Source organism: Microtus oregoni, unplaced genomic scaffold (genome assembly GCF_018167655.1).
Source record: "Microtus oregoni isolate MIOR12 unplaced genomic scaffold, Mior012 000005F_ref0000423, whole genome shotgun sequence".
Classification (NCBI taxonomy): Eukaryota; Metazoa; Chordata; class Mammalia; order Rodentia; family Cricetidae; genus Microtus; species Microtus oregoni.
The window spans coordinates 24703702-24725476 of record NW_024543064.1 but is presented as its reverse complement, the minus strand read 5'-3'; the positions used below and the strand labels follow the sequence as shown (position 1 = coordinate 24725476).

General features: G+C 48.7%; 1 protein-coding gene across 4 annotated transcripts in view; it reads left to right on the top strand.

The window, feature by feature from the left end:
* The window catches only part of Csmd2 (CUB and Sushi multiple domains 2), a 560352-nt gene that overhangs the window by 120274 nt on the left and 418303 nt on the right, over nucleotides 1-21775 (top strand). The gene's annotated exons all lie outside the window — the stretch shown is intronic.

The window sequence follows — 21775 nt, the reverse complement described above, 5'->3', positions numbered from 1 at the left end:
CTCCTCCTTACCTCACCTTTATGAACTCAGAGTATAAGTGGTGCATTCCTGAATGAGACGGCAGCAACTTGGAAATCGATCCTACTGCTGTCTGAGAGCCCAGGAGTACCCCAGGCAGAGTGGCGGCTGGGGTCTGACTCCTTGGCAGGAGTAACCCAGCTGGGAGAGGCATGGGGACATTGTTGATGCGGTAACTGGATCCATTAAGGACTTCTGAAAAGATCTCTGGACTACATACTCCTCCAAAGGCTCTCATGTATGTTGTGCAGGCTTTGAGCGGAGGGCTCCTGCCCTGTCTACATGACACTTCAGCTGAGGAGTCTTGACCCATCTCCATCCCCCTTAACTGAGGGCTCCTGGCCTGAACGGAGCCTCAGCTAAGCCCCTAACCTCCACACACCCGTCTTTCAACTAAGGACCCCTGAGATGCGTGCTTTAAAACGTGACCACTTGCTCCCAGTACCAAGTCTGTGACCTTGGTTATCTTAGCTGAGCTTAAACTGGTTCTGCACACAAATAATCTATCTCTCCCTGGTTACGCTTCAGGCTCCTTCTCGAGAGAACTCTCTTCCAAAGTTTCATTTTTTTTTTCTTCATTAATGTATATTCATGTACGAAGGAGTAGATTTCATAATGATATTTTCATACCCAGGCATCATATACTTGAACCATATTCGCCTCCCAAAATCTTTTACTGTTATTCTCTTTCTTCCCAGAACCCCTTATACTTCCATTTTTTCATAGTGGTGTGAGTGTGTGTTTGTAAAATCTGGGTTCTACATATGAGAGAAAATGGAATATTTGTCTCCTGACCTGGGGTATTTTATTTAATACTCAAACCCCCAGTTCCACCCGTTTATGTGTGTTTAGGTGCATATGTGTATTTGGTGTACATGCATGTTTGCGCATGCACATAGAGGCCAAAGGTCAACCTTGGGTGTTCTTCCTCAGGAGCTGTGTACCCTGTTTTTTGAATGCACTAACACATGAGACTTGCAAAATAGAATATAGGCTGACTGGCCATAAAGCCCCAGCGAGCCACCTGCCACAGCCTCTCCAGAGCTGGGATTGTATGTGCACCCCATGCGTGGGTGCTGATGTGGATGCTGCGGTTCAAACTCAAGTCCTCATGCTTGCATGGCACACACTGTATTGACTGAGCCATCTTCCCAGTCAAACCACACAGTTCCACCAATTTCATTCATCTTTATGACCCAATAAATGACCCTATTATGGATGTATGCCACATTTTCTTTATCCATACATGTGTTCATGGGTACCTAGGCTGGCCCCATAGCTTGACTGTTGTAAACAGTGCTGTATTACACACAGATGTACAAGTGGTTCTGCAGAAGGCTGCCTTGTCATCCTTTGGGCAAAGACTCGTCATGGATGCCATAACTGTATCATATGGTAGCTTTATTTTTAGTTTGTAAAAGGAACGTCTGTACTGATTTCCAGTGCTTATCCTAAGTTATTGCATCCCCACCATCAATGTATAAGGGCCTCTCTTTCCCCACATTCCCATCAGCACTGGTGTCTTAAATCCCTGGTTATAGTTGCCTCCATAGTGCGTTGTAGTAATAGGAACGGCGGGCTGTGTTCCTGCCACCCCGAATCACGGCCGCCTGGCTAGCCACTCTGCTGAGGGAGTGGCGGGGCTGCGTCACCGGCACCCGGCCGCCCCGCACGGCTAGCTTATGCCCCGAAATAATTACACGGAAACTGTATTCTTTTAAACACTGTCTGGCCCATTAGTTTCAGCTTCTTATTGGCTAGCTCTTACATATTGATCTAACCCATTTTTAATATTCTGTGTAGCACACGAGGTGGCTTACCAGGAAAGATCTTAACCTGCATCTGTCTGGAGCAGAAGAATCATGGCGACTCCTGACTCGGCTTTTTTCTCCCAGCATTCTGTTCTGTTTACTCCACCTACCTAAGGGTTGGCCTATCAAATGGGCCTAGGCAGTTTCTTTATTAATTAACCAATGAAAGCAACAGATTAGAAAGAAATCACTCCCACATCATTTCTCCTTTTTCTGTTTAAACAAAAAAGAAAGGCTTTAACTTTAACATAGTAAAATTATATATAACAAAACAGTTATCTAGCAAGAATTACAGTTGTAATATTTGTATCTATTTTATCCTTTATCATAACTAAGGAAAACTATAACTAACCATTCTTTAACTCCATCAAAGACTCCAGAAGGATATAATATTACCTAAGCAAACAAGAAACCCAAAACTCTAGAAATGACAGAGACATCTCGCTGCCTGGACAGTCACTCAAAGTTCCTCAGTACCATTGGGGCATCCATCTTGGCCTACAGGCCCATAGTTTCCAGCAGACATTTCCATGAAGCAGGAAATTCCAAAGACAGTTCAGTCATTCTCTGCTGTGTCCTGTAGAATGTCTCGTAGACTCTTTCATGAATCAGGAACCCCGAAAGACCATCTCACCTTTAGGCAAGTTCAGCAGTCCTCTCTCTGCAGGTTCTCTGTGTCTAGCTTATGCATCAGTCCAGGCAAGAGCAGTTTCTTACCCAAATAGCTATCAAATTCCATAATGAGCCTCTTTGATGCCCATCTTCCTCTTGAAGTAGATTGGTGCTGCCAGGAGCACCAATTGTCATGAAAAACCCTAAATTATTAAAATATTTTAAATGCCATATTCTGCAGTCTTTGAAAGATATGAAGAATGCCTATCTAACTGAAATATATTTCTATATATCTAGAAAATCTAACTAACATGACTACAAGCTTGACTATTATTGTTGATTATCCATTAACAACTTATATTTCCTAATTATACATTACATTTTAAATGAATTACACAATCATAACATCTTAGTCAAGATCAGAAATACGTATACATTTAACAAAATTGACCTTAAAATCCATACCAATGCAAACTATTTTTATCTATATCATATCCCCCTTTAAATGTAAAAGAACATTTATAAACAATATTTGAGAATATGGGCGCAGAGATTGTTTGCGTTGGTGACACTAGAGCAGTACCTGTATAGACCCTGGGAGTAAGAGACACAGGGGTCCCAGCTTAGCCCTACTTCCTCATGGTGTCCCTGTTCATCAACACTTCTGAATGTTTATCTGAGCCCAGACCTTCATAAGGCTTGAGGAAAGCACCTTCGCCATTGACCCTTGCCCCACTCCTCTGTCAAGGGAGCCTTCTACACACTTCATCAGGCAGATCCGAGATCCCTTCGTCAAGATGCCATGACTCCAGCTGCCATTTTTTTCCCCCGTGTTCTCCATCCCTGTGCCCCCTGCTCCATTTCCAAATGGCATCAGGGCGCCGCTCTCAGTGGCTCTTCTCGGCTGGCATCCTGCCTGGCTGGTATCAAAGCAAGTCCGATCCTCCCCCGCCCCCCCCCCCCACCGCCCCCCAGGGTGTGGAAAGTGAAGATAAGGAACTGAACTGTGGCTGGGGATTTGAGAGGAAGGTGAAAGCAGGTGAAGTGACAGCCACCACTTCAAGGCAGAGATCAAATGCCGCTCCTCAAGCTCTTAGAGAAGAGGGGTGATTGGGGTGTAATCCTCGGGGGCAGGAGCGTGGGCTGAGCGTGGACCAAAGGGAAGAGGATCAGCGTGTATTAAGTGCTGACTGTGTGCCAGGCACCATACATACATTTTCCACTCTAATCTCCCACGACAAGTTTGCAGCCAGGCCTTCCTATCTCGTTCTTACAGATGTAACCAGCTAAGCCAAGTCGGGGGTGGGGATGGGCACGGTGCTGCTTAAGGAGACTTGATGGCCAGGGGTTTTAATGATACTCCTCTGTCACAAGAGACCTGTGTCTTGCACTCTGAGCCCTGCAAAACTCTTTAGGTAAAGGAGAGGCTAAAGTCTCTTTCTCAGGTAAGAGGATTGGAGCTAAGACAGTGACAGGACACAGAAAAGGCTGTCGTAGTTCCAGTGTCCCTCCTAGATGACCTGGGTTACCCCACAGCATCAGCAAATGTCCTCTTCAGGGTCTGGTGGGGGTCACCTGGAAAAATAGTTAATAGTAAACGTTGAAATAATTTTCAGTGTTGATGTATCTCAGGGTCTTTGTGGGATAGACATGAACTAAACATTTGCATGTGTTCATGTGTATGCAGGTGTACACATGTGTAGGTATACATGCATGTGGAAGCCAGAAGACACCCTTGGGTGTTCTTCCTTAGGAACCATCCAGCTGGTTTTATAGGCGGCATCTCTCACTGTCCTGGAGATCACCAAATAGGCTAAACTGACTGGCTAGAGAGCCCTATGGAACCACACATCTCTGCCCGCACAGCACTGGAATTATAAGCATGCACTGCCGTACCCAGCTTTTAAACCACGGTCCCGGGGAGCAAACTCAGGTCTTTGTGTGTGCAAAGCAAGTACTCTCCAACCGAGCCAGACTCCCTACCTCCAGACTAGAAGGTTTTTTTTTCTTAAATCTATCCATCTAAAATTCAAATTTTATTTAACAGTCTGCATTTTAATTTGCTTCATTTAGACCCTTCATTTCCAGCCCCAAATCCGAAAGTGATTCCCCCAGGAGTCCTTCCTCCTGTCTTCCCTGCTCCTCCTTCCGGTACTGTCGCCCTGCCCTGCTCTGCCTGTGTCCAGGTCCAGCCTTCCCTGTGTCCTTCCAGTGTGCACACCACATACTCACACATATGCACACAAGGGATTATCTGGAGATGTGATTGCGATTTTGTAATCTGGCTAATGAGGTTGGCCTGTTAATAAAAGGCAGCCCCGCCCCCCCTCCATTCTTCCCAAGGTCCATTAGAGAGGGAGCCATGGGGGTCTGCACACACCATAATTGTCTAGCCAGTCATCATCTGCCTACTCTTAGATAAGGAACACCCGTGTTTACCCAACTTAAGGCCCCATCTAATTATCTTCAGATAAATTCTTGGAAGGCCAGTTGCCTGAGCCAAAAGGGGCTTCAGGCAAGTCCAGCGTGTCCTCGGAAAAGAGAGCCTCATGTTTGCGGTAGCAGGCACAGCGGACTCGGGCCCGCTTCCCCTCACCTTGCCTACCCTGAGTGCTACTGAGGTTTAAATCAGTTTCATTGATTCAAATGGGTGGAAAATGAAATCTCATTTGCGGTGACAATTTACGTCTCTTTGATGATAGGGAAGGTGGAACACCTGTCACCACTTACTGGCCATTTGTGGATCATTTTCTAAATTGCCTGTCCCAGTTTTTGCTTACTTCTCCATTGGGGCTGTTAGTATGTTTCTTATCTCCTTTGCATATTAAGGATATTAATGTGGTGCCTTCTCTTTTGATGTGTAGCAGTTTTAATTTATATGTCACTAATTTAAAATTTTAATTAAAAAACTTTTTTGATGACATTTATTTTGGGCGCTGTGCTCAGAAAGGCCTTTTTTTCCCTTCCCCATGCCAAGATCAGATGAATATTCATTTAAAAGTTCATCTTATTCTCGTATGTGTATGTGCGTGCACGTGTGCCTGTGTGTATAGGTGCTCGTGTATATACCCAAAGATTAACCCTGAGTGTTGTCCTCAGTCTCTACCCTCCTTGGCTTTTGAGACAGAGTTACTCACTAGCATCAACTGAGATTGTTTGACTGGCCCGAGAATATCAGGGGTTCTCCTGTCTCTATAGCTCCTATGCTTGGATTCCAAGCACACACTACAACATTTAACTGCTTACATGGTTCTGGGAATTAAACTCGGCTCTTTGTACTTTTGACCAACTGAGACCACTCCCCAAATCTTCATTCTGATCTTTTGTACTATTTTTGTTCTTTACTTTAAACCCCCCTGGAGGTGAGTGACACTTGTCTTGGAGTCTGTGGCTGCCTCCCTACATGAGAGTAATGTTCATTGTGTCGGTCCCTGAAGGTGGGAAGCCTGGACCTTCCCCAGTGTGACCCAGAGCATCCCCCAGATGCCTCTGGCCTCGCTTCCCTTGCTTCATCCTCTCCCCTCCAGGCCTCACACTTCCCAGCATTCTCACAAGGCACTCCAGGACAGTGTGAGGTTGTTTGTGTCTATCCCACGCTGGGAATTGTATTTGTGAGCACATCAGACATGTCAGTGAGGAACCAGGCTGGTGGAGACCTTCAATCCCTGCACCCTAGGAGCTGAGGCAGGAGGATCTCCAAGTTTAAAGTGTGCCTGGGCAACAGAGTGAATTCCAGGTCAGCCTGGAAAAAAGATACAGAGGACTGGGTATGTAGCTCAGCACTATAGCAAATGCCTCGGATGTGAAAAGGCCCTGGGGCTCAGTCCCTAGTACTACAGGAAGGAGGGAGGGAACGGAAAGAAGAAAGCCAATTAGATTAAAGTCCAGGCCGGCTTGTCATGGCTGACCTCCATGTAAATATCCTGTAGACACTCTGCTACTTGGAGAAGACAAGTCCATCTGAGAGCTGGGGCTGGGTTAGTTTAGATCTATTCAACAGAGGTGATCCCCAAAGAGCTATTTCTTTGTTCAGTGTAACTGGTCTTGGCTGCTCCCCATCCAAGTGCAGGAGGAGTCCTCAAAACCCAGACCTGTCCTCCCCCATCCCTAACTCTACCTGGAAGTGGGAAGGATGGAGAACTCTTAGTTTTGTAAACTCTCTGGTGATCGCGATGGGCGAGGTGGCACAGGACAAGGCCGAAGAGCCTGGGTTTGGGGTTATGTTTTGGTTTTTTTTTTTTTTTTTTTTTTTTTTGGATTCCTGGAATCCTACGCCTCCTTCAAGTTGCCCATCCCTCGACCAACTTATTCATTTCTCTGTGCTCCAGCCCTTTATGGCTATTACAAGAAGAGTGTTTATTTAAAAGTATCTGTGTATGCATATGTGCATGTATGATGTGGGTTTGTGTGTGTGTGTGTGTTCATGTGTGTGATGCAGATGAAGATGCCAAGATCAGAGGACAACCTCAGGTGTGGGGCCTCATCTTCCACCCTGTTTGACACAGTCTCTGGCCACGGCGTACACCAGGCTGAGCTGCCTCCAGTGTCCACTTCTTGGCTTGTGTTGTTGCCTCCCGTCTCTTGTTGGAGAGTAGAATTACAGATATGTACTGTGGCATCCACCTATCACATGAGCCCTGCGGATTGCAAGCACTTTACCCGTTGACGTCTCCCTCGCTTTGGATGGAGTCTGTCTAAATGAATGATCCAGTGTGCCAAACCGGCTAAGTGCTGAGCTGACACCACGTGTTCAAATTCCACACCTGACATCGTAGGACAGGTCATTGCCTAAGCTCAGACACTCACTCCAGAAACACTATGTACCGTTACCTTCAGACTCTGTGTGTCAAGTATGCACAAGGCAAGTGTCATTTCTGTGTCCATGAGGGCTCTGTCTCCCTAGTTCCTCATAGGTACACAGAAATAGCCCAAACCTGGGAAACAGACACTATTTGAGAACATCTCTCATCCTGGACGTTAGTTAAGAACACTCAACTTAGCTCTATAGAGCTACGGCGAAGATTGAGGGGAATGCAAGGGTCACAGGAGACACCTGGCTCAGGACCTCGCACCTGGTCAGTGTTCATTCCGTGCCATCTCCCTGACTAAGTCACTCTCATCTTAACCTAACCTGGCTGAAATTCTCCAGGAGACAGAAGAAATAGGCCAGCCCCACAGAACCCGGTCCCAGGCTCACCCCGAATTTACATAAAATCCTTCACCTAGCTGTTTACATAAAGAAATCATCTATCCAGCTGCTCTACTCGGAGAGTCTGACTGTGGCTTCTCATGAGGAAAAGCAGAGCGAAGTTTCCATCCAGGATTCCTGGACCCACCCAGAAGCTGGCCTGCTGGCCAGGGATGGAGTACAGTCCCTACCATGCAGCACCCTGGAGCCAGTGAGGCCAAGGCCAGGACATCGGTACCACTTTCTGCATCAGTGATACTGGCTTTCTAACCAAGGCTCTTATGGCAAGTTCATGAGTCCCTAGAAGTTTGGAGCAACCAATGGACAGACAGACAGACAGACAGACAGACCAACACAATATTAGTCCACAGAGTTCACAGATGCCCCATGTCTCCCCATATCGCCCTACATCACTTGCAGATCTGAGCCCAGAAGGGCTGGCAGTACATATCACTTGGTTGGTGGTAGATGCTCTAGCATTAACTGAGCAACTACTGACTGCAGCCATCGGAGTCTGATTTCACAGTCCCTGTTTGCACCCTTGGTCCCTCTCCATCCTCCCAAAGGGGTGGGTGAGGAAGGAGAGCTGTTTCACACAGGATCCCAGCAGTGTGTGCTTCCGTTCCTAGGGGTCCAGGGGCAAGTCAGCTATGGCACCTCTGCCTTCCCAAACAGGGCCGAATAGTTGGAGATGGCAGTCCTATGAGAGCAAGCACAGGGACGACATGTGCTTTTGTGTCTCCCGGAGATAGGTAGCTTGAAGGTGACCTCACGGTGCCACTGAGCTCCTGAGAAAGCTGGGCTGCAGAGCTGGAGCCCGGGACATTAGGGCCCCAATCTCCCTCCACTTTCCTTCCTTCTGGCAATTAGAGAGCTGATTCCCCTCCCTAGGAGCTCTGCTCTCTCAGACAATTTCCTGGTCCTGAAAGAGACTCCAGTTCTGGGGCATTATCCAGATATCTTGAAATTGGGCTAATGGAAGCCATTTGGTGCTATATGGATATGCAGTCTGAATATGCAATTTGCTCCATTCAGGTCATTCTGGGCCAAAGCAGCAGGGCACAGGTTCCTGAGGGGCAGAGGTGACCAGTGTCCATTTTCTCAGCACAAAGACCAATGTGCGCCTTTTAAGTACCTGAGTCCATTCTCTATGGCTCTGCCTCGAGAGCGGAAACATTCCTTTTAATCAGGGCTTCGAATTAGCAAATTAATACATGAGAGTTATGACCTTTGAGATAAATTGTACGGCGCCTCTCCACACATTGGGGGTTGGGATGACTTTCAATACCACGTCTTCTTTGAGCCCACAGATCATTCCTTGTGCCCCTCGCTGGCCTCACGTGGGGTGGCTGTCATGTGATACTGTGCTAGCTCTAGCCCTGCCCTGGCCACTTCCCTGTCATCAAGTGGGGGGAGGGGGTCAGAGGAGCTGGCCCTGAGAGGTGGGGTAGGAGGAGCATGTGCAGCGGTGGAGTTGTCCGCCATGCTTCGCTCTGCCCCTTCTCTCCTTCATCCACTCAACGTGGTTTGCTGCCCCAGACCGCCTCCCAGAGGGCATTGAGGTACACAGATGCAGAAGCAGCCCCTCCTTTTGTGAATTGCTGTGTCTGGGAACTGAGAACACTGGGGTGGGTTAAGAACACTGGCCGCAGCTAGATAGGGCTGCTCACTGCCCAGACTTCCCTCCTACCAACTGGGAGACCTTGGGTGACTCCTACACACAGCGTATTTGCAAAGCAGAGGTGGTCACCCCCTTTTCCGCGGGATGTAAGGAGGATTCATAGTTGGGGCATGGGTACAGAGTCACCGTACAGCCAACACTAGCTCTGTCCCACAAGGGAAATCTACACCTACCCCTGGCTAGTGCCAAGGAGATCCAAGTTAGGACGACTATGCCCTTTCTCTGATGTGCCTGCAGCAAGACACTGGACCTCTCAGATCCTCTTGGTGACCCTTGGGTGACCCTCTTTCTTCCGAGGGGCAGCGAGCATCGCTACCAAGCCGTGGGAAGTGCCTAACTCACCTCATGTTTGACTCCTGATACCTGATAGTTTCCCTGTCAAAGAAACTACAGCAACAGGTTGTGGTGTGCTTCAGGAGTGAAAGAAGAAAAAAAAAAACCTTTTCTTTTGTCAAACCTTTGGTCAGCCTTTCGGGTTTTTCAAAGGCGAGAGCTGTCACCTACTTTTTTTGTTGCTCCCGCTGTCATCGCCGTCACTCCTTTGCGCACAGCTGGGGCCCTGCAGTAGTAGCTGGTGCGTGCCTCTCCTGACCTGGATCCCATGTGTCTGGGCACACGGTGCTGTTGGACAGATTGGCCCCTTGAGTACGTGGCTCAGTGGATGGAGTATAGGCTGAGCAGCTGAGTCTTTGATCTCTTCTCCACCGTGAGCACACTGCTGCAGGACTGAACCAGAGTCACAGGAGCGGCGACCTCACTCTGAGCCTTACCTGGCTGTCAGTCAAAGCCTGGAGCATTGGCATCCCTTCCATCCCTCCCTCCTCCAACCACACAGGCCACTGGCAAGTCCATGGATAAGACAGCCTGTCTCCCCAGTCATCCTTCAACCATGCCAAGTCCCCTCTCCCAACTCCCCCAAACTCCTCTAGTCTCTGCTTCATTCCAATCCAGGAGACCGCCTCTGTGCCCAAGATCCCCCACCTATATGGTATCTTTGCTCCCCTAACCATACTTTTATTTCTGGGCTTTTGGCTCTCTTTGGCTTCTCCATTCCCAGATCACCAATAGCCAGAAGCTTCAGAGAGCACCATGGTTGGAGCTCAGGGGCTGGGGGAGAAAATTGACAGCTCCCTCCCTGCTCCGCTCCAAGTCACCTGGTCTCCCGACTCCCTTACCACAGATGATGGTAAGAAGTCCACACCATGGGCTTGTCGTCAGGTATTCATCACAGGGACTGTCGTGGATTAAATGCTGCAAGGACAGTTGTGTGTGCCCATCCGGGGCCTGGCATACAGTGTATGGCAGCTTCTCAGTAATTGCTGGGTAAATCCCCACGGGGAGAGTTTCTAGTCAAGGCAGCCGAGGCGATGGAGCCAGCAAATCAAGACATAAGAAAACCATAAGGCCGCTTAGTTATCAAAGACGGACAGGGCTGGCATTGACTCAGTTGGTAGAGTGTTTGCCTACCGTGCAAGGAGCACCAGGATTCATCAGCAGCACCTACAGAGGGGAAAAAAAATCCCAAAATAGCATTGTATCCCTATAAAAACTAAACTACCCCCCCAAACTTTTGATTGGTATAATGCTGGGACAGCTGCAGAAAAGGGGGGACACTCTGGCCCTGGTGCTGGTGGCGATATAAATGAGTCCTTTGGGACCAAAACCTGACAGCTGTATATCAAAAGTCATAAAGTGCTCATAGCAGTTGACCCACTAATCTCCCTCCAGGGAGCAAACCCTACAGAAATAATTCAGCAGCAGAAGAAAGTTCGGTGCACGAGAGTCCTGGTCTCAGCATTATTTATAATGATGAGGAATTGGAAACTGTAAAAACGTCCAACAATTGGGGAATGGCTGGGAAAGTTATGGTGTCTCTGCCTAACGGATTTACATGGCCATTTAAAAGTATAATGACATGACGGAGAAATCCAGAACGATGTTTAGGATATGATTTTCAATGACAAAGGTGGAGCACAATGCTTCGCTGTATTTATCACGGCCGTGTGAGGGAGTGCGCTGGCAATGGGCAGAGTGGGGCGGAGAGGGAGACCGTCGACGGGATTTGAAAATGTTGTTAAAGTGTGTATCTTAATGCATGTGGGTGTTTAGCCTGCATGCAAGTGTGTACACCATGTGTGTGTGCACGTATGTATGTATGTATGTGTATATGTGTGCCTGTGTGTGTGTGCATCTATGTGTGTATGTCCATGTGTGTGTGCATGTATGTGTATGTGTGTGTGTGTGTGGTTCTTGAAGAGGCTAGAAGAGAGAGTCGGATCCCCCTGGAACTAGTTACAGACAGCTGTGAGCTGCCATGTGGGTGCTGGGAATTGAACCCTGGTCCTCTGGAAGAGCAGTCGGTTCTCTTAACCACTGAGGCATCTCTCCAGCCCGCTGCCAAGGTTTCTTTCTTTTTTTTTGGTGTTACCTGTGTGATTGGTAGCTGCTGGAGCTAGCCCACAGTCAGAACAGAAACCAAGCCCAAATGCAGCAGCGAGGAAGCCCTCACGGAAGAGGGAAGGGCACAGGGCTTTCATTGGCAATGCCCACGGCAAGAGCCAAATGTCTTGTGGCTTTATTAGCAGCATTTTAGACTGCAGGTCTTGGAGAGATAAATTCCCCGGAAAGAAATTCACATGATAAAGCCCTGATAAGCATCAAGGTGCTTTAGAGAGTCACAGGCCCTGCTGCCAGCGTAGGACCCAAAGTAGAGTAGATATTTGAGAGAAATGAATGAGGGAAGTAGTAACCTCGTCGAGAATCATTAAAGATCTGGGGGTGACCGATGAGTGTGTCATGGAGAAAACAAATGTTCTTCCCGGATTGCTCCAGAGAGCAGAGTCATGTCCGGTGGATGGAAAGGTACGGGAAGGCGGGTCTTGTCCTGCAAACCTGTATGTCGTTCTAGGAATACTTGAGAGACTAAAGCAGGAGCATCTCAAGTTCAAGGTTTGGTTAAGTTACAGAGTGTGTTCAAACTAGCCAGGACATTTTAGTTTGACTCTGTCTCAAAAATTACAAAAAAAAAAAATATCTGGGGATGTGGCTCAGTGCTGGAGTGCTATAGTTTTAGTGACTGTAATTTAGAGTAACTGACTAGTGAGGTAATGATTTCCCCATCTCTGGAGGTAATCAAGCAGATATTTGGTTGACCAAGGCCTGCCAGGGAAGCCATTGGTATCCATCTCAAACTAATAAAGAAAAACTCTGCCAATTAAATTATGGCATATCCTTGAAGGTAAGACTCATCCTGTCTTGTTTTGTCTTTTTAAAAGCTATTTCAGTGTGTGTGTGTGGGGGGGGGGGGGAATCAACACAGATGGATAAGAAACTGAAGGGGTGTTTCAGGAGGTCAGGCAACTTCAGGACGATACTGTATAGCCATGGAGGATACATAGTGTACTAGGATGGTCCGCACATAGACTGTGTACCCTCTCTGCCCTCGCTGACTCTCTCAGCCTCAGTTTCCCGCTTGTAAAGTGGAGATGGACCAAGGCAGGTAGGCCTTGCAGAACTCTCCCAAGGACTAGGAAGTAGCAGGAGAGGGCAAGTTAGCCAAGTCATTTCCGAGCTCAGCAGGTGGCCATGTTAGCATGGTGTTCCCACAGGGGAGAGTACCATGGCGACTCTCACCTCCCTGCAGCCTCAACTCTCTGAGGCAGACCTCAGTGGCTGAATCTTAAAGAAAGAATAGGAGTCAGGCAAGGACTGAAGACATGAATGAGGGAAGGTTCCAGAAATGAGGGTGGCCTGACCAAGGGCCTGGCAGACAAGGCTGGCCAGCGATGTGAAAAACTCCCTCCTTAGCCTGAACAAGAGCAGGAGAGGGACCTAGGTCGGTGAGGTCTAAAGCCTTTGGGCATGGAGGATGCTGACAGGTCGCCATGGCCTGGCTCTTGGAAGCCAAGGAATGGCAGCATCAGGCTTGCCATAGGTTTGCTGTGGTATTGAGGGAAGGATGGCCGGTGGGCTTCCACATGGGTTGTAAACCTCTCAGTGATCCTGCAAGGTGGTGAGACCTGAGCTTGGCTGGATGGTGGGATATGGGAAATGGAGGTGCTTCCTAGGCATAACATCAGAAGGATTTAGCATTGCCCCAGGAAGCCAGGCAGCTTCAGGGTGCTGAGGGGGAACATATGTGACTCCTCGCTCATTTCATTCGAGCTATGGGTCCCTGGACAGGGCTGTAAGATCAGTGCATTAGCCCTGGACATGTGGAGGGCAGGAGGAGACAGAAGCCCTCGGGAGGCCACCGCAGAGATCTAGGTGGCAGGGTGAGAGCTGTGCAGGCCCTGTGTCTGGTTTCCAGAATGGGGAACGGTCCAGTGGACAGCCAAGCCAGCAGGACGGAATGATGGAGCCCACCTAGTTCCTGAGGATCCCACGTTGACCAGGTGCCCAAGGGGAGCAGGGGTCTCTGTGGTGGGGCCCCCGACTTGGCATAATATGAGGGTGACGTCTGAAGTGGACTTGAGCCATAGAACAGTGGTCGGGCACTCATGACTCCCTGGAGGTCTAAGAAGAGAGGTGAGCTGTAATTTTGAGTTACCGCACCAAGGCTAGGTTTAAAGCAAGAAAGAACTCACTGGAAGGCAGGGGATGGCAGCAGAGTCCTGAGGGGGGATGAAGTGGGCTTAGGAGGAGGCAGGGCCCCTTCTGCCCAATTGTGGGCTTCTAAGGATGCTCGTAGGTTCAGAGGCATCCTGTGTGTTGGGGAGAGCTGGCTGAGAAACCCAGGAGTCCTGAGTTATTTTCAGTTAAAATGAAAGGAGAACATCAAGGATTTATAACTATCATTCATTCATTCATTCATTGTTTCACGCGTTTATTCATAGTTAGCGCCTCACTCCCTACCTACAAGGCATCGAGACGTACTGGAAATAGTTCTGAGAAACATGGATCTTGCCCAAGCTTCCAGTCTAATGAAGGAAGAGACGTCAAACAGATAACCCCACATTCAAATATCATATAAATAAATATCAACAAGTAAACGAACATACGAATATGCGAATATCTTAGCTCTGCTTTTATTCTTGATAAGATTTTACTTTGTGCGAGGCCTCGCATCTGTGGGTGCGATGAGAAAGTTATTTTGAAGCTGGCTGTGTTTGGGTGAGTTCCTGGAAGATGATAGGATGGGGCTGGGTTCCCTGTGCCTGGCCACAGCGACTCCCATCAAGACAGCCAAAGCCCAATGACATAACCCAGGTCACCTTGGCGCTTCTTCCCTGCGACTCGCTGAAGCTCCTCCCACCCAGTCCCAGTGCTTTGGATGATAGGAGCCGATATGGCCCAGGTGAAAGCATTGGTGCTGGAGCCAGTGGAGGGACAGCTTGGGAACTGAAAGTTAAACTATTGCTTGTTGTGTCTTCTCCCATGGTAAGGGAAGACTAGAGGTGGGAACCTGGGGAAAGATAAACGTGAGACACTAAGTGCCACGGGCAGCTGTGGGCTTTGCTCCTCTCCCCCCCCCCCCCCCACACTGAAATGAGCCACTGGCGAAGGAGTGCCAAGAGCCAGCGGTGAGTTTCAGAATCCTGACTCTCATCACATGCTTTTAATAAAGCATCCTTGTCTCGTTGGGTGAAAGGACAACTCTAGGCTTCCCTAAGGCTCAGAATATTTGGACTCAGACTACAGCTTGGCAGCCAGTCTTGGGGAATACTCATTTGCTTATCCTTTCTTTAAGAACTCTTTCTCTCTCTCTCTCTCTCTCTCTCTCTCTCTCTCTCTCTCTCTCTCGTGTGTGTGTGTGTGTTGTGTATGTGTGCGCGGGCGTGCACATGCATGTATGCATGCAAAGCCAAAAGACATACCTGCCTAAGACATGGTCTCCTGTTGGCCTGGAATGTGCAAGTCCTGGGTTGGCTGGCAGGTAAGCTTCAGCAATCTTCTGCCTCTGCCTCTCCAGGGCTCACACTGCAGGCATGCCCCACCACGCCCAGAGTACTTTCGTGGGTTCTGAGGATCAAGCTCAGGCCATAGTGGCTGCACAACAAGTTCTTTACTCATTGAGCCATCCTCCAGTGCCACGTCACCCCCAGAGCTTGGTCTGGTCCTAATTTGGGGTGGCAAGGGGATGCAGAAAGGACAGTGACACTAAGGAAATGGCAGACACCTGGGTGTGGAAAAGCTGGGTTTGGGTGGGTTCTGCACACTTTGATGGAGTCCAGCTAAGCTCAGTGTGTTTATTATGTACAGCACGGGGAGAGGGGTCTTCTTAGGAGCTGTCTGTGGGTGAGCAGACTCGGGCTGTAAACATCTGGGAATGGAAAGCTGCAGTTGCTAGTCTTTGCATCCGCTGGTTAATCATTCATAAACACCCCGACGTGGACAGAGGAAGAAAGCCTTGCCGGTTCCAAGCCTGACCCATATAGGGAAGGCTTTGCCAGTTCCTCATGGAGCTAAGGCATTGGTCCTTGACATGCACTTGTCAACAATATACAGTCACTCAGGACGTCATCTGCTCCTTACACATCTGCTCGGGCCTCCCTCTGTTTCCCACACCCCCGTCCCTCCCTTGTCTTCCTTTTTACAAATTATGGCACGCATTCATGGTGGGCAGTGGGGGACGGATTACAAAGTCACGGGGTGAAAAATTAAAACCATCTGTTATCTGACCCCCTGTATAGTTATAACTAATATACTGTTCTTCCACGCATCTGTGCATAAAATTAGAAATACATATGTACATATGTATATATAAAATACTTCCACATATTTATAGTATTTATATTGCTGTAATTATTTAAGCAGTCCCCTGTGTTTAAGATTTAGTGTGTTTCCACTTTTTCCCTGATAGATAATGCCGCAATGAAAAATTCCTGTACATAAATCACCGAGTTGCATCTGATTATTTCCTTAGAATAAATCCATACAGGCACAACGACTTCAAAGACTTTTGCTGTATGGTTTTCACATTGCTTTCCAGAAAGATTAATATTCTTACCAGCAATGTATACACATTTCTTCCCATCCTCCCCATCTTTCAACAATGATGCTTCAGTTCTTGGGTTAGGGCTGGGAAGGTCTTCACCATCAGGGGCCAGTGGAAAGCTGGGTCAGGCTGGAGATGTTGACCTCATCCTAGCCTCTGTGGGAAACTCAGCAGAAGTGTCATACTCGGTCCATAGCCCCCATTTATACTTTGTTCACTGAGATCGTAGTGGCGTGCTCCCTGAGAACTGAGGGTGTGTGTCCTGTGGTCTAGGGAGTGCTCCCTAAGGACTGAATGAGTACTTCTAGAGTGCCAAATGAGTATGTTCCTTGAGATCTGAAGAAAGTACTCTCTGAGGACTGAGGAAATGCTTTCCAGGACCAAGGAGTGCTCCCTGAGAACTTGATGATTGCTTCTTAAAGGTTGAGTGGGTGCTCCCTAAGAGCTAAGTTAATGTTCCCCGAGGGCCGGAGGATTGCTGCTTTGAGATTAAGTGAGTACCTCCTGAGGATCAAGAAGATGCTCCAGGTGGCGCTGCCACAAAGGGCACCTCCAGGGTCTTGAAGTCTAATCTGATGCTCAGGAGTATCCGAGTCTCAGAAATAGAAGCCTCAGGCTGGCCAGGCCATTCTCCTCCTCATCTTGGATGGGATTCTGGGCACTGTCTCTAGTGTCATCTTTTAGCTTCTACCGTGGGCTCCAACTTGCTTGAGTGGGGCATAGGGCGTGACTCCTCCTGAAGTAGATGCAGCTTCCAGAAGCCCGCAGCTGGTCTGGCCCTAGTGGAGGTCACCTGGCAGTGGAGCAAAGTCCAGCACTCGCCTTTCTCACCAACACTTACTCACTTCCTGGGCACATCTGTTCTTCCATCCTAGGGCAATTAGGGGTGCTTGTGTGCCCCTCCTGTTGCCCGTTGTCTCTGCCTGGACCATACGTTTCTAGGTTCTTGGTGTCTGGTTCCAAGAATGGACTCAAGGAAAATAATACAAAAATATTTTATTTGTATGCAAAATGAAGGCACAAAATTGATCCACTTCACAGTGGGCTCTGAGTGGGATTTTTCTCAAGAGCCCCCTGGTCACTGGGGCTTTCTTTTGGAAGTCCAAGAGGAGGTGTGATTGCTAGGGATGGAGGAAGGTGGGTGATTTTCCATTTTGATTGATAAGGCTTTGTTCAGTGTGACTGCCCTTTCCCATGATGCATCTTATTTTAGCCATATGCATACCTAATCACATACAGGCATAAGGATGTAACAAATGGACTTGGAGAGATGACTAAAAGTTAAGAGCACTTTTAGCTGTTTCAAAAGACCTGGGTTTGGTACCTAACATCAATGGAGATCCAATGCCTTCTTCTGGCTTCTGTGAGCTCTGCATGCATATGGTACGTGTTAATTGATGAAGGCACGCATGCACACACACACACACACACACACACACACACACACCACATTTTATTTATTTATTTTTAAAGATGGCAAAGAGGGCTTTTTCCCCCTACAACGTCAGAGTACACAATTTACTTTAGCGTGCATGCGCTCCAAACCAGTACAGTCTGGATTGGTGCACTGTTCCTGTCTCTACAATATGCTTCAGAATATGCTTGACCATGAAAGTAGGGTTGCTAAGCCGGAGCAATGGCTCAATGGTGAAGAACACCGACTGCTCTTGCAGAGGACCTGGGTTCAATTCCCATCACCCACCCAGTGATGCATAGCCACCCATAACTCCAGTTCCTGGGGAATCTGACCACCTCTTCTGGTCTCCACAAGTGCACAGATAGGCACATAGAAAAAAAATACCTCACACACAAAATAAACAAATGTCTTAAAAAACAAGAGTTGCTGAGGCTTGTCAAGAGCCACAGATAGGAGTGACTGCCACACCCACATTTACTGAGAAGAGAGCAGAAATCACTGTCTGCCTAAATCTGAATGGGAAGATTGGTGGTATGTGCCTTACTTCTGCCATCCTTGATCTCAGATGTCACAGAAGACACCACTGGATTGGTAGAAGGGACAACACCTGCCACCGTGATAGTGGGTATGATTTATGCTCGTTTCTAGAAGAGGGGTGCCTTAGTCTCAGGTACCAGAGGAGAAATAGGTACCAACTATGTACCAACTATGGGAGAAAAATCCCTGAGCTCATCAGGTCATTAGGATCCCAGCCTTGGTGGCCAAATTCTACCTGAATTTGAAATTTACCTAATTCCTGGTGTCAGGGGAGCTGCAGTACCAGCTGAAGAAAAGAAGCCAGGAAGCCAGGCACACACAGGACTGACCCAGTGAGAAGAGAAGGGTGCAGCCCAGAGGACAGGACCCTCCTAGTTCATGGTGCCAGGCCTGTGGTCACACAGCCAATGTAGGCTCCACCTCCCAATGGCAGAACTCTTGTTTCCGGAGTGCCTCAGAGCCATCAGGGGCTGCATGGAGAACACATGCTCCTAAAGGGACCACAGGTATTCTGTAGAGGGAAGCTTGGAGGCTCCCCAGCAGTGAGGTGTGAGTGTGTGTGTGTGTGTGTACACGCGCCATAGAATAGCTTCATGGGTCTTTTTTCAGATGCTGTCTTTTTTTTTTTTTTTTTTTTTGTCTGTTTTGAGATAGGATCTTTGATTGGCCTGGCAGTCTCCAAGTAAACTAGACCAGCTGGCCATCGAGCTACAGGGTTCTACCTTCTCCAATGCTGGCCATCCTGCCTGACTGCCTGACTATCTTATGTGGGTTCTGTATGGGTGCTGGGAATCAAACTTAAGTTCTCTTGCTTGTGTTAGCAAGCACATTACTGACTGACTGACTTATCTACCCAGCCCATTTGGAGGCATTTTGATATCACTGCTTCTCTCCATCTCCCACACCAAACCCTCTTCGAAAGCCTGGGCACTGTGTTTTTACCCCAGAGGTGGCCCTATAAAATACTCAAGCAGAAGTTTGCACACACCCTGCCTCTGGCCAGGCAGAACCCTCACACTCTCTCTGTGTCTCTCGGCTGGGACAGAGAAGTTCTCCGAGGCAGACACGCTTTGTCTGGTTCTATTTCCACTTGGGTATTTCTCCATTTCACCTCTAATTGGCCTCCCCATTGAGAGATCATTTTCCCTGAGCGGGGACTCAAGCTCGTGAATCTCAGTATCAGTACACACATCCATTGATGGAAGATCGTAGGAGACGGTGCCCCGCTGCAGCCTTTCTGCGTCGACGGCCATAAGAGGTGATTGGCAGATGACCCATGAAGGACAGCAGGCCCTGACTTGCCCCTCCTAACGCAGAAAGGATTGAAGGTGTCCATGGAGATCTCTCTCAGAGCATCATGTTCCACGGCGTAGGGGACAGTTGGAGATGATCAATTGGATGGAATTACGATGGCATTTGAAGAGGCTGCAGGAGAACCTGGACCCTGATTCACACCATCTGTTCCTACAAGGTTCCCTGGGGGAAACCCACTCCTCCAGGATTCCAGTGTGTGCTTCCTGCCCTCCCAGATCGGCAGTGGTTTAACCCTTGAGACACCGAAACATCTTAGAATGCACAACTCTAGCCCAGGCTCGAGTTTTCTACCTCTTTTTCTTCCGGAAAGGCTCTAATTAAATTGACATTGCATGTCATTATCGAAAGCATACTCGAATCAAGGAAATATGGTAGATATTCAAAGCATGAAGCTGGCAAAGAAACCCTTGATTACTAGATAAAGCTGGGGTTCCCAATGCTCCAGCGAGCTGGCGGGGTTCCAGCGAAAATGCCTTTGGCCTACTTTTGTGACAACTTGTCGTGGCGCACAAGAAAAAGCTGCTGCAGAAGACCATGAGCGAGAAAGGGGCTCTGTTAACTTCGTTTCCAGGGCAAGTTGTTTCAGAAACAGCTGTATCCATGCCACTCCCTTGTCCATCACGTGGCTTTACTCTGTCTCTCCTTAAGCCAACAAGGAGGACCCTGGAACTTTAGCTTATGTGAGCCTAGAAGAGAAAAGTCCTATACAACTGGTCTTGGCCATCTTGGGTCACGTGTCACACCTCAGAGAAAATCACCGGAGGCTGGGATGGGAGGATGTCCTGGCTGGGATGTGACCTGTCTCCTCAGGCCACATGTCCGAACCTGTGGCTTCTAACTGGTAGCATTGTATGGGGAGGTTGTGGAGTCCTTGGGGATGCAGGTGGGGCTGGTGGGTGTGATTCACAGGTAGGGGGCCTTTCCCCATCGTAGACCAGCCCTGCCTCTGGCCTGAGCCTTTTGCTTTCTTGTTGGCCACTTAGAGGCTTTGATTCCTACAGGATCCTCACCCCACAGCTGCCACCTTCTCCCCTGAGTCCCCTGGACTAATATCCCCTGAGTCAAAAATGAACCCTCTCCTGCCTTATGTTGTCTGGGTCCAGAGTTAAGCTGTGGGCATAGCAATGAGAAAAGTAGCTAACACGGTTGTCGCCTCCGATGGTGTCAAGAAAGCGGAGAGGGTACTGTGATTTGACTGAAAATACGTATAGAACCGCCTGAGATGGGGTGAGTCTGTTCTCTATTGCAAGACACGTGCTGAAGAAACGAAGCAAGAGCCATTTGCTTTGAATCGGCCTTCTGGAAGAGCTGAGGACAATTCTCCACCAGAGACTTGCTTCTGGACTCCTGCCTGAAGGGAGGCCAGTTCAGCATAGAGCACCCAGGGTGCAGGTGGATGAGAACGCCTCCCGTGAGGGTCCAGATCTGGGCATATCCCCATAGAGGGAGCTTAAACCAGGCTACAGGCAGAGGAGTCACCATATCTTCCCCCGAAGGGGAAAAAAAATAAGCAGGATGCTGCTGCCAGTGCCTGGCACCCGGCACCCAATCAATAAATGGGAGCTATTATTATTGCCCATTAGGGATCATCCCTCAGTCCTGGCAGTCGGGGCATGATGGATGCAGGCTGGGTTTGTGTAATGGGGGTTATTTATTAGTCACCTTGTAAGGAGCAATGGCAGTAAGGCACAAAACCAAGTTCCCGCAGAGGAGTCTGTCTCATAAAAACCAGAAGCCTCTGTTTTGCCCTGGGAAGCAAGAGCACTTGTTCTCGGAGATTAATCCAGCGCTGCTGGCGAGACCTCAAGGGGAAGGGGATGTGATTCCCACGGATCTCAGTGCAGCTTCTAGAGTAACGCTCCTCCAGTCCCTATGCACCCAGGACCTGGGTGCTGCGGGGCAGGGAGAAGAAAGGAAGCTGTAGGAGTGGGAGGTTGGGAAGAGTCGGAGGAGTCCTCCAACCCCGACGGACTTCTTTGCTTTGCCTGTCTCAGGGCAAAGTCCCAGAGGTGACACATCTGTCAGTCCACTCCTAAAGGCTGGGGGAGTCAGATCTCCCCACCCCTGGTCACTTGGCATTGGCCCTCTTCCTGGTCCCCTTGAAGAACCTGGCCTCTGAGTGGCTACTGTTGACCCACCTGTGCTGCCTTCAGACCGGCATGGAGTCTGCAGGGTTCTGTTTTCAGGAGCAGATGGAGCAAGCGTGCATTTGCGCAGCGATGCTCATTTAGGGGTTGAGAATGGCCACCAAATCCCTGTG